Genomic DNA, 13416 nt, shown 5'->3' with positions numbered 1-13416 from the left:
TTCTTGTTAAATAACATTTAAGAGGTGACAATTAGCACTAAATTTATTTGTTGTTTTAACGGTAAAATAAAATAAATGTATAACCAAAGTGACAGGACAGAAAATAAAAAGTTTCATTGTGACCAGAAAAAAACATCTCTATGGAAATAAGGAGCATAAAGGGGTAGCAGAACGGAATGAAGCTAAATGTTTTTTGATGTAAGGAAGCATTCTCCTTGAATGCGGTTGCTGTACACCCGATTGCCGTAGAGTGAAAAAGGGAACTTGATTGGTCAGTTTTTAGCGGGGAAAAAATATTTTACAAATCAAGTTCTATTTTCGCGACTCCAATCTGAGGTGCGGCAAATCCCGGAACCTGATTGGTAAATTTGTCAAGGGTAAATATATTGCACCAATCCGTTTCTCTTTCGCAATCAAAAAAATTGTATTAAGTGAACCTGGTTCTTCAAGGAGTTGTTGATATGTAGTGAAAGTAAGTAGATAAGTAGGTACGCACTAGAGCTACGCAATGGCTATTGGCTACTATGTGGAAAGCATTACTTAAGGATGATCCAAGAAGTGCAATAAAAATTTTGATCTTCTGTAGAAGGTAGGGCTCCTCCGCTTTGGTAGCCCGACAACCTGCACGCCAAGTCAAGCACTTTATGATTGAGGAGTTTATCGAAGACGGATAGCGCGCACCCTTAATCCTGCGCATGCTGATAAAGTGATCATCTAATCGCTTACTCATTGTAGCTACCCTAGCAACAATTTTACATTGGCCCCAGATGGGCTCAAAATTGGCTAATATGGGTCCCATAAGAACAAGCACCAAGGGCAAGGGACCTATTTTGGGATGTCTAGATTTTTCAATATTGGTCCTAGAATGACTTTCAATATTGGAACAAGATTCATTTCTATCTAGGAGTAATATTGAAAAATCTAGACATCCCTATGTTTACCCAACATTTTAAGTCTATAAGGGTCCTACATAGAAATTAATATTGGTCCATTACCCAAGTAGCACAATTCACAAAAACGATATCGTAAAAACTTAGCTTTGAACATTGTACAATATCGTAGCGAAACATTGTACTATATAAAAATGGACCCCTTTTATAAAGTATATTCAATATCGCGAAACAATATTGTTCGATATTGTAAAAACGTTGGGGAACGTCGATCGATATCTATCAGCATTTCGGGTAGCTCTAAATTAATATTTTAAATTTATTTTTTGGAATTATAACAATTTGACGTCATTTTTCGTCTCTTAAATGATTAATTTTGATTTAAGAACACAATAAAGTTTAAAATGAAAAGTTTTACAACAGGCTTTTCATGTGAAATCGACGGGAATCGTACAATATCGTACACACAATGTCGATTTTCGCCAATATTGACAATGTCGGTCGATGTAGATGTCGGTCCCTGTGCTACTTGGGTATTGAAAGTCATTTTAGGACCAATATTACAAAATATAGTCATCCCAATATTGGATTGTAGGTTGTTGTTTGAGGCACGCGTGTTCAGATCTCGTCCATGTGGGACTAGGCTAAAGGACCCCGTTGTGTCTGATCTAGTCTGAGTAGCAGCAGCAAGATGAGGTCAATGTCACTGTCTCGAATTGCATGCCAATTGTTTACTGTGTTTCATGCATCAAAGTACGCGTGTACTATCGAGGTGTTGTTTCTGTCGAGATACACGTGCTCAGTTCACGTGTGAAAGTTACATATCTAAAGTATTTCTACGAGCAACTTTTGTAGGGCTAAGTTACTGAATATGTCAACCTTTATGTATTAATAGGTAACTCAAGATATAATCAAGTTAAAATATTTTAAATACTAAGGAACTGAAATTTAAAAGTTATAGTTGTAGTTACGCTACAGGCTCTATACCGTAGTCTTATATGGGTCCTATATAGAAATTATTATTGGTCTTATGTTCAAAACAATTTGAGGACCAATACTAAAAACTTTAGACACCCCAATAGTGGCCCTATATTGTAAACCTGAAGGTCCTACATAAAAATAAATATTTGGCCAGAATTTAAAGCCTTTCTAGGACCTTATTACAAAATTATACACCTCCATCTCGGTCCAATATCGAAATATGTACAATCTAAGACAATTGTCTAGAAATCTATTAAGACCATTATAGACTTGTAATTAAGGACTAGTTTTGTATTTGCATCTGTTGAACCTGGAAAGACTTAAAATATTTTAATAATATCCATTTCTATATCTAGTTCTTTATTTAAGTAATTTTCAATACAAACAAATCAGATTTTTCTTTTTTGATCAAAAGACATTTTTGTTTATTTCACAATAATCCAAGTACAGTATAAACATTCACCTTTTGAAAAGAAATATTTATCTAGTATATGTTTGTCAGGGTTGGGTTTTTGACGTCAAAAAGTGGTTTTTGACATGACAAGGGTATAATACTGGTTTAAACCGTCAAAAACCCGTCAAAAATGTCAAAAACTAAAGTTTGCCAAAAAGATATATAAACTTCAAAACTACCAACAGTTGCCATGCATTATATTGAAATTTAATTATACTATAGGTAATCAGCAGGTTTTAAAATATTTTTTAATTAAAATTAAGGTAAAATAACAGATTTAAAATCTCAGAAATTTATATTCAAATGCATGTGCAGAAAAATTTTGCACAAAATTTTTTTAAATATTTATATTTTGAAAAAAAAAATTTTTTTTTGATACTTAAGAAAATTAAAAGTTTATTACTATGCATTTTTGACATATGAGGAACATATAACTAATATTTATAAGGAACTTACAAGTTATGTTGTATAAATACAAACTTGATACAAGTGTATGAAAAAAAATTTTAATGTTATACCGAATATCTTTATTATCCAGTATGTTAATTTGAATTTAAAAGTAGTTATATTTGGGAATAATGATAAATATAATTCATATTGTTTATTATATTTATTTATAATTATTACACTTATCATTTTAAAACAATTTTTACCTCTTAATTTTTTTCCCCCACTTGTATTAAGAATGCAAATAATGCATATCTTGAAAGCAAGAAGTAATTATTCAACAGCTGAATATTTAGATATTCAGCAAAACTATGTCTATAGTATTCAGCAAAATGAAATTCACAAGTATTTGGATAAACTAAATTTTCAGCATAGTAAATGAATAGGCTGAATATACTGTAAATCGACACTAACTACTCTGTGTATTTAACAGAAAGCACTTAAATTTGTATTGTCTTATGTTAAAAAGATTATTAAGAAGATTTAAAAGAATATTAAAAAGATTTTTCTTTAAAGATGTCTTATGTACAAAACTGCTAATGTTTATCTTTAAAAATGTCTAATTTTTAGTATAATCTATACTATACACTAAATTTGGTTATAAATAAATTTCTTAATAATATCACTGCAGATTTTCAATAACACATGAAAATGAATACATAATATTACAAAAGATGTGAGCTTTCAAAAGTACAAGATTTTGGTTACTATTCAAAATATAAGTGTTTCTTCAAAATTTAAAATTTATTTTTTCTAGAACATATTTAGAAACACTATCCTTTATAAAAAATATATAAATTTTATGTATTAATTAAATTTCACATATAAATATAGGTTTTTGACATTTTCGACATTTTTGACAGTGAGGTTTTTGACTTGACGGTTTAAACCATGGTTTAAACTGTCAAAAACTGTCACATGTCAAAAACCTGCCAACCCTGTGTTTGTCTATTAAACTTGTGATAATTCATATGAAATTTTGGTAAATTTGTACAGGGTTGCAAGAAAATTTTTGTTTAGATTATTTATTATGAAATAAGAAACTCACTGCGTAAAGGCTGTCTTAAAACTCTAAGAGCCGTGGTGGTTCAGGGGATAGAACGTTCCCCTTCCAATGAGGTAAACCGGGTTTGAATCCCAGCAATGGTTGGTCGATACGAATTCCTCCACCGGGTCGTACCGAGTGCGAGCTGGCATGAAATATACTCAGTGGTAGACGTATCATGGATTAGAGTCCCCTGACCCTCAGGCTAACCATGGGAGGTTTTCCTCTCCATGGAACGCAAATGCGGGTTAGTTCCATCAAAAAGTCCTCCAGGAAGGCCAATTTCTACCAATATTTGATCAAGGAGTTCCGTTGTCTTCTGGATTAGGTTCAAAATCACAAATCTACGGAGTTGAACATTGGTAGTCGTAAACCCAGAATTGGGTCGGCTGTTCAACGGCGGTTATAAAATAAAACATTTACCTTGGTTAAAATGATAAGTTCTGATAGTAGAAAATTGAGTTACCAAGAGCACAGCATGTTTTAATTTTATTGTAAACGTAGCACTAAAGTTATATTGATAGCTATCCACCCATGATATTTGAAAACATCATTTAGAGAAAAGTTTTTAATATTTTACCTTTTACGTTTTAAAATATCGCGTTTATCGGCTAATTTTAAATAGGGTCTACTTTGGATGAATTCTGTCCTTAAAATATCGGGTGAATCGTATAATTCTATATATGGCCTATATTGACTGAATAACGGCTGTAAAGTCTGATACTTCTATATCGAACCGATATAGTCTGAATAACGGCTTTAAAATATCGGGTGAACTTAACAAATCTGTACAGGACAGATATTGAGTAAATAAGGGAATCGAACATTTCTATATCGGTCTAATATTGGCAAAATAATCAGGGCCGTCTTAATAGCAAACAGGGCCCCCGGGCACAGAAATGTTTTGGGCCCTATTACATTTCATACTGTTTAAGATAGAACTAAAAAACTTCACATGCATAAAATTAAGCATTTTTAAGATACGCAATAATTTTAACAAAGATAAAACACATATTTATAGCCCCAAAAACTCAATGCACATAAAATAAAGCATTTTTAAACTAGGCATAATTTTTCTTAAATAAATGAGATGCTAACAAATTGCAATCCTCAAATAGTAAGTAATTTTCAAAACGAAGAAGCTAATTAAAATAAGTAAATTAAAAAGCATAGGGATATAAAGAAAAAATTTGTATTTTATTTTGTAACCGTCGCTGAACAGCCAACCCAACTTTTGGGTTTACGTCTACAGTTACGTCAGTTATTATAAAATTAATATTTAAACATCTTTCAATGCGCATCAGACATAACCAGTTTAAAAGTTGCTGTCGTATGATTCGAAACACTTTCAATTATTACTTTAATTAACTATAAATACTAAACAGAGTTGGTTGTCAAGCATATTTAGTTGTTGTTGTAGTTCATTTACGTCACACTGGAGCTGCACAACAGGCTATTGGCGACAGTCTGGGAAACATCCCTGAGGATGATCCGAAGACATACCATCACAATTTTGAACCTCTGATGAGGGGATGGCATTCCCGCTTCGGTAGCCCAATGACCTGAACGCGAAGTCGAGCACTTTACGGTAGAACAGTTTAACGAGTTCCCATACCGCAGATCCTCGGTCCCTACGCAGACTGATCCAAGTGGTTACCCATCCTCACACTGACCGTAGCCAGTGATGCTTGACTTCGGTGATCTAAAGCATATTAAGAGACATTATCGCTTAGGGAGTTGAACACCTAAAAACTTCATTTCAACGAGGAAAAATAGATTTCGGCAGACTTTTTATTTTTCCTAGTGATAAACTATTCAAACTATTGGTGTTTGCATGGTAATCAATCACTATTCTTAGAAAAAAAAAATGAGCACTTTTTACACTAGTATATATCCCAGAAAGCATGCAACCTTATGGCTACCTTCTGTCAGAATTTTCTTATTGTCGAACGAAAGTGTTTGTACTAAAAAACTTCTTTTAATAAGGCAAAAATTTACAGCACCTTTCATCCTAAAAGGATTACAAATAATTTTTTAAGACTTTTTTTTTAAATAAGTGTTGTCACTAAAGGTCCATAATGACGGTTTAGCTGACGTCACACTAACGATAGGATCAAACTGCATTGTTCATTAAAATTTCATGACAAGGTGGATTTTAGCTGAGCATGCAGGACTTTGTGCAAAGAAACCGTATAATTACCTAGGTTTAAGATTATTTTCACCTTGAGACTAGCTTTATTAAATGATTTTTTTCAAGCTTGAACCTGGATTTAAGGTTTTTACATAGAAGGTTGTTTTCCAAGATTTTGGATGAGGGTAATGTGGGTAGAATAGAGCAGATTGTCACAGATCTCGTTTTAAGGTTAGAAGATTTACGCGTAAGCCGCATAACCAACCTTTTTAGGTTTACATTAAAAGGTTTCTGCTGATTGAAAATAAACCATATTTTGCTATTTGGGAGTAAGATTCTCAAGGGCCCCCTGAGTGCCTGGGGCCCCTGGGCACTGCCCGGGTGTGCCCATGCGTAAAGACGGTACTGAAAATAATGGCCCTTTAAAACCTTGCTGGGACAAGATTGGTGACAATATTGGCCCAATGAGTTTCCAAGTTATTTTGCTACTGGGTAGTGATGTTTGACTTTTGTGTTCTGTCGGGTACCGTGCCTCATTCTACTGTGGAACAGAAAATGAGTAGAACAACTACTGTTTAAACTGTGAAATAATTCTTGAGAGGAACTTTCACACTGCATGCGATTCATACTATTAAATTAGTGCAAACGATATATAGAGTTACGAAATGACAGACTGAAACCTACCTATACTGAATGAACGCACATTTTTTTCCCCAACAGTTTCAAATTCTTAGCCCTCAATCTGGAAAATATGGTTACAATAATTTGGTTGAAAGTTTGAACCCCTCAGTGTTATTATCATGCTAAAATTTGCATAACACATTTCTAACATTTAAAAACTAAATTATTATCTTATTCAATCCTTTTTTAATAAATAAAAATCATTAATATAACCAGTATCTTTTTATACCACAACCTGGAATTGAACGCAGAATGAAATCTATTTTTAGAGATTCCATCTGCAACTGTATTACACATTAGCATAGAATTCGAAAACCGTTACATGTTCGCTAAATGTTTTGATTTTATTCATTATTATTTCTCACATCTTCTTCTCCGCCAATGCATTTGAATGAGCAAGGCTTTAAGCTCTTTTGCCAAATAATTCGACAGATAATTTGCAGATAATTCGACAATCATCTTTTTATGATGATATAAAATCTTATGTTTCGTATGAAATTTTTAGTTTTCTATGAAAATTATACTTTTATGAAAAATACAACTTTCGCATTTTTCAATTGTGATATTTAGTACTCTAAATATCATACATAGCTACTTAATTACTAAAATACTGAATAAAAACGGAATTAATAATCAATAAAAATAACAAATAACTTTTTTCCCCAACTCTGTGAGTGTTGGGAAACCTGTGACAATTCTCCGTGAATTTATAGAAGTTTTCTTATTACCTACAGCGTTTATTATTATCTTTAACTTAATTAGCTCGCTTTCGTGTTTGTAACGATGGTAACATGCAATTGATATTTCAACTGCTTTCCAACTAGCTAGAGTACTCAAATCCTTACTTGAGCTTCGTGCTTACTGAGAATACAAGTCGTTTTCTGACCACAACGATCAGAGTTTATTACCATTTTATTGCTTCCGAACCACTGAAAGCTAAGTTTATCGTCATTTTATCAGTAAAAAGTTATCGTTAAACGATTCGTTTTTCGCCTTATTAGTAAAATTCTCAAATTTCAACTGTGTCTGATGACAATTCAAGTTACATTTGTTTTTTAAAAATTGAAAAATAAAATTTATCTCCATTTTTATTGGCAATTAAAATTTTGACCTTTTTCTAACATTAATAGGTCTAAAACTAGAAAAAATAAGATTTAAAATAAAAATGTCAAGAGCTATGATATTTAGGTGGACTTAAAAGAAAAAAAAAATTTTTTTTTTGCCACACCTAAAGCGAAAAACATAGGCGCATCACTTTCTAGAGATGGAGAGAGAGGGGGGAATTAAAGTTGGTGATAAATACCCTCTTCTCCTCCCTCTTTAAAAAGTGATGCGTCCAACGTTTTTTTTTGTTTTGTTTTAGGAGTGGCAAAATCGAATGCTTTATTTTTTTTCTCACTCACTTGAAAAACGTAGCGTTTAAAATTTTATTTTACATTATAATGCGAAATAAAATTTTTATTTCAATCAATTATTAATTACACTCAATTTATTTATTAAAAATCAATCAAAAAATATTCGACCCATTTAATATGTTGTACAGTTAAAGTTCTGAATTAATAATAAGTTAACTTTATAATTGAATAATTTTATGTTACTTCATTTTGATTTCTCTTCTGTGAAAATTAACAATAGAAAGTGAATTTTGTATTCAAGTCATAGACTGATAGAGCGATTGCTTTATAATGCACAATATGCTTGTATTGCACACTAATTTTATTGAAAATTAACAAATAGTGAGAGAAGGATCTTAACGAAAAGATCTATCAGTTTTATTTGTTTATATTTTGCTTACATAATCTGTTGGCCGTAACAAAACGATTGTTGTTTGCCTGTCGGTCCGACCACAGCACAGCAAGGTTTTAAACGCAAATATTATAAAATGGTTATTATAAAAAGACCACATGCAAGCAAGGTGAAATTTAGTTATAATCAAATAGAAAAGTTGTCTTTCCTCACTCTAATAAAAGATTTTAAATTAGTTAAATTTAAAAAACAATTGTTATCAATTATTTGCATTGATATAGACCAATTTTTAAATTAATAGTTAAAATAACTTAACAATTTAACTATTATTTTTTGAGATCAGGATCATTGATGTACGTATACATAAATGATCTAATATTATTTTGAAAAGTTTAATGCTGTTCAATTATGATTTTAAAAAAGGATTAGAAATGTTTTAATACATTAAGCTCATGAGTTTAAATTATATGTTGTTTTATGTATGTAAACAACATATTATATTTAACTAAAACTGGTTATTAATTTTCATTTTAACACTCTACTCAATATTACAGCTACTTTTTCTTAAATCTATTTCCTATGCTTTTTCATTAAAGAAAATACAGGAATACAGAAAGCATCACTGCAGTAAAGTAATTTAAAAAGTTATTAAAATATAAAGTTATAAAAAGAAAGGTTATTAAATTAAACCTATTAAATTATGGAGAAACTATAAGCTTTTTAAACTTGCTAACTATGTGCTAATTTTTTTTTCCAATTTATGCTAAACTGGTTTTAATTATATTCAAAATATTGTTGCAATGCTTTAAAAATAGCTTTAGCTTTAAAAATAATGTAGAATTTGAAATTTTTTTGTCAAAGGAATACAAATAAAAATTTAATTATTAAAACAGAGGAAAAAAACTACAGCTGATGAATTCAATATTTTTGAAACGTAAAAACTTATAAAATTGTGAACCGTAACATAATGAAAAAAAATAAAAATAGAGAGAATTTGAAAATCGATTCGATATTTTCTGAGAAAGGGTTTGCTCACTCTCGCAAAAGTGGACACTTTTAATTAAATAATCGGATGTTCCCGCATTAGGACTCAATGGGTTAGTGGGCCAAATCTTAAATGTGTTAATTTACTAATTCAGACGATATTTTATTTTATACAATAAATTACGAAATCAGACACAAAAATGTACTTCCTCTGATAAACCTACCTTATTTCTGCTGATTTGAAATTTTAATCCTTAAAATATAAATGTTAAGCTAATCGCAATCTGGAAAATATGGTCTCAATAGTTTAAGTAAGAGAGCTGTCGAAAGTTTGGACTCCGTAAATTTCACCTTTTTGCGCATTCCACTAAATCTCGAGACATTTTTAAATAAATCAAAAGATCTTTGTACATTGTTATAAAATTCGTTAAGGCAACAAAGGTAATTTTATTTATGAACAATTTTTATAATTATTTTATCTAATAGTAGACAAAAAATTTCTTAGTTGTTAATGTGTACAAATTTTCACACCATTTTAAAGTATGTAATTTCAAATAACAATATGCAAAATTTGAACGATATAGATCGAATAGTTATTCAGTTAATAAATCATAAAAGTTGTATATTTAAAACTTGATTTCGCGAAAACTAGTCCACCAATTTAATTTTAATTTCGTATTTTTAATTTAAAATTACATATTTAACAATGTAATAACCTTGAAATTTAAATTCCCTTCATTAGATTAAATTTTTGATAATAATTATTATTTAACATGGAATTATATTCGAATAAAAGAGTTTTATAATTGTGTGCAAAAACCTTTTTGATTCACTTATCAATTCCACGAGACCTAGCGAAATGAGCAAAAAGTGAAATTAACATGAAGGGGTCAAACGTTTAATCGCTCTAGTGTATAAATTATTGGGGCAGTATTTTTCTTGATTGTGGCTAACATATTTCAATGGTCAGAATACCAAATTTGTCGAAAAAATTTAAAAATATGTTTATGAGAAAGTGTTTTTTTGTGCCTGATTTCTTAACTTTAAATGTCGTCAGCATTAATTAACATATTTAAGGTTAAGTCCTCGAACTTTGAGTATGCGTCATTAGATTAGGTCAAAAGTTATTCTGAGCGTTCTCTTTTTATTTTGCTCCACAGTATGTAAAATTTGGCGATTTTAACACTAGTTGGAGTAGAACACCAGATTTTTCCTAAAAACAAATTATTTACTTCGCCGAAAATAAAATTAAATTCTTATTACATTACAAAATATGTCTACTTTTTCCACATTAATTTTGAAACTAAAGAAATTTTTCCATTGACAAACATACGTAATCGTCTGTTGAAATAATCTATTTGAAATCAATTAATTAAAGAACTTACTATATGATAAGTGAAAATCCCAAAATATTGCAACATTCAATAATCTATAAATGGGAAGGAGGAACACAAGTTAAACTAACTTATACTTACTTTTTACGTCAGTCGTTAAGTCTTCAAAGAATCTCTGAGGGTTCTTGCTTCTTTTTCTAGCCTCGTTGCATTATTAAAACTTAAAAAACATGAATACTTTTAAAATCGAACCTAGTCTTCCTTAATATGAAATAAACGAAAAACATACTGAGTCGAGATTAGAGATGTCCAATATTTTCTGGAACAGGTATTTGGAACCTGTTATTTAATCATACCTGTTATAAAAATAACAGGTTACTTCAAAAGGCCTGTTCCAAAATACTAGGCAAAAATTTTAATTCAATTATCTTGGCAAAAATTTATTTTTCTACTTTTTTTAAAATGTTAAACTGTTTTTTAGCAATATTTGTAGAGTTTATAATAATAATAAAAAATCACGTTTTATTTATTATTACAGTGTCGTAGCCAGACATTGCGAGGGTCTATACAAGTTTTGCATTTCTAGTATTATAATTTTTTTTAGAGCTGCTTTAAATCTAATAATTTAGCGAGTAACTTTGCTAAAATCAAATGAATTATTCGAAAAATGTTTATCTATAGCTTATTTTCTCTAGTTCAATAGTTAATATTTCTATATATAGTTTTTTTTTAAATTTTTATTATTATTATTTTTTTTTACATATTTCGTGGTGTCACTAGAACTGCATTCAAAAACCATGCCTAGGCAGTCTTGTATAGGTTCTGAAAACATTCTACGATAATATTTATAACAAATACCGCCTATGAAACGTGAGCCACTCTATGAATTCCCCCCCCCCCTCCTCGTATCTTGGAAACTTTGAACTCATTTATTTATTTATTTATTTTGAAAAGGGAGAAGCACAACCTTTGCTGCGGAAGATTTTTATTTATTATTAGATATTTTAAGGTGATATATAAATATATATATATAAATTTCCCGTTCATGTAAGTACATCTGATTTCGCTACTCGCTTTGTAGTTTTTGTTTTATACTGTTCTTTCTTTTATTTTATTTTCTGTTTTTACGTGTTATTTTTACTTATTGTGTTCTATTTTATTTGTTATAATTTTTGTAAAAAATTTTTTTTGAGTGCTACTCACACTATTGTATTAATATATTTTGCTTTGGTTATATTGATACAATATCAGATAGCATTCTTTTTTGCGGATATAATCATGTGGGCTGATGAAAAGATTATATCTTTTACTTTCCGGATTTTTTTAAAAAATTTCATCCTTTTTTTCATTATTATTCCCCCCCCCCCTTTTTTTTCATATGTTTATAATTTTCCTTTGTTTTATCTTCATTTTGAACTATATATATTAAGGTTAACCCTAAATATGCTAATTAGCTAAATATGCTAAATATTATGCTAAATTATTATATATTTATATGCTAAATATTCGAATCAGACACACAGAATCGAATCAGACACAAGAGCTGTTTTACATGAATAACAATATCCTTAATTCAACAAATTTTGATTTGGGAGGGGGGGGGGTGAGTCACTATCTGTAAAGTATGATCCCGACAATTTAAGCAACAAAGCGGTTGTTTAAATCCTAAGTTTAAGTACAATTAGTATTATTATTCACTTTTTTTTCAGTTTATCGCCATATCTCAAGAAATTTTATCTCAGAAATTGATCACACAATTATTTTATTTTATTTTATAACCGTTGTTGAACAGTCGACCCAATTTCATGGGTTTACGACTACTAACGTTCAATTCCGTAGCCTTGTAATTTTGATTCAATCCAGAAGACAAGGAAACTCCTGGATCAGTACCCCCAGAGGTATTGATTGGTTGTGGGAACATGGAGGACTTTGAGACTCGACAGATTTAACGTGCATCAGTCACCATTTACTACACGGGGAGTCTTCGGCCGGCGAGGATCGAACCCATGACCTCTTGGATATGGGCCCAGCTCCCTACCGACCAAGCTATCCCGGCCTCGATCACACAATTATAAAATTTTTTTATCCGAAGAAAATTGAATGTAAAAATTAATTTTAAATAATTATCTATTATTGTCTGTTATTTATAATTAGAGACGCCCGGTGGCTGAGTGGTAAAGCTTTGCGCCCCCGTGCCACAGGTCCTGGGTTCGATCCTCGGGCCGGGCAAGTTTGACTCAGCCTTTCATCCCTTCAATAAATGAGTACCAAGCATGCTTGGGAACTAAACACTGGGGGTTCCGCGTTCGGCTGACCACCGAACCGGAACATCTGCTCCTGCACCCCGGAGCCCATGGTCAAGAAAACTGAGAAGGGCACAGTAGGCCTTGGCCCTCTATGGGCTGTCGCGCCGTTGAGTTTAGTTTAGTTTAGTTATAATTAGAAGAAAACTAAAATTTAAGCTATGTAAATTTTACATAATTTTAACTGTGTAATTTTAAAATGCAAAATTTGAACATTTCTGATCAAATTGTTTCTAAGTTAAAAAATTTCAAAAAGACATGACTTCATTCGAATTTCACATTGTGTTATTTAAAATTACATAGTTTAAAATGATACATGAGTTAATGTGCCTTGGTATTCAAAATTTTTTCAACCATTATTAAACAAATTAGTATAAATTAAGAAATAATTTTAAAAAGATTACATTGTCTTTCCCTTAG

The sequence above is a fragment of the Parasteatoda tepidariorum genome, chromosome 6 (assembly GCF_982258835.1).
Source record: "Parasteatoda tepidariorum strain Cologne lab strain chromosome 6, Ptep-v5.0, whole genome shotgun sequence".
In the NCBI taxonomy this organism is placed as follows: Eukaryota; Metazoa; Arthropoda; class Arachnida; order Araneae; family Theridiidae; genus Parasteatoda; species Parasteatoda tepidariorum.
Note: the sequence above shows the minus strand (reverse complement) of the source record.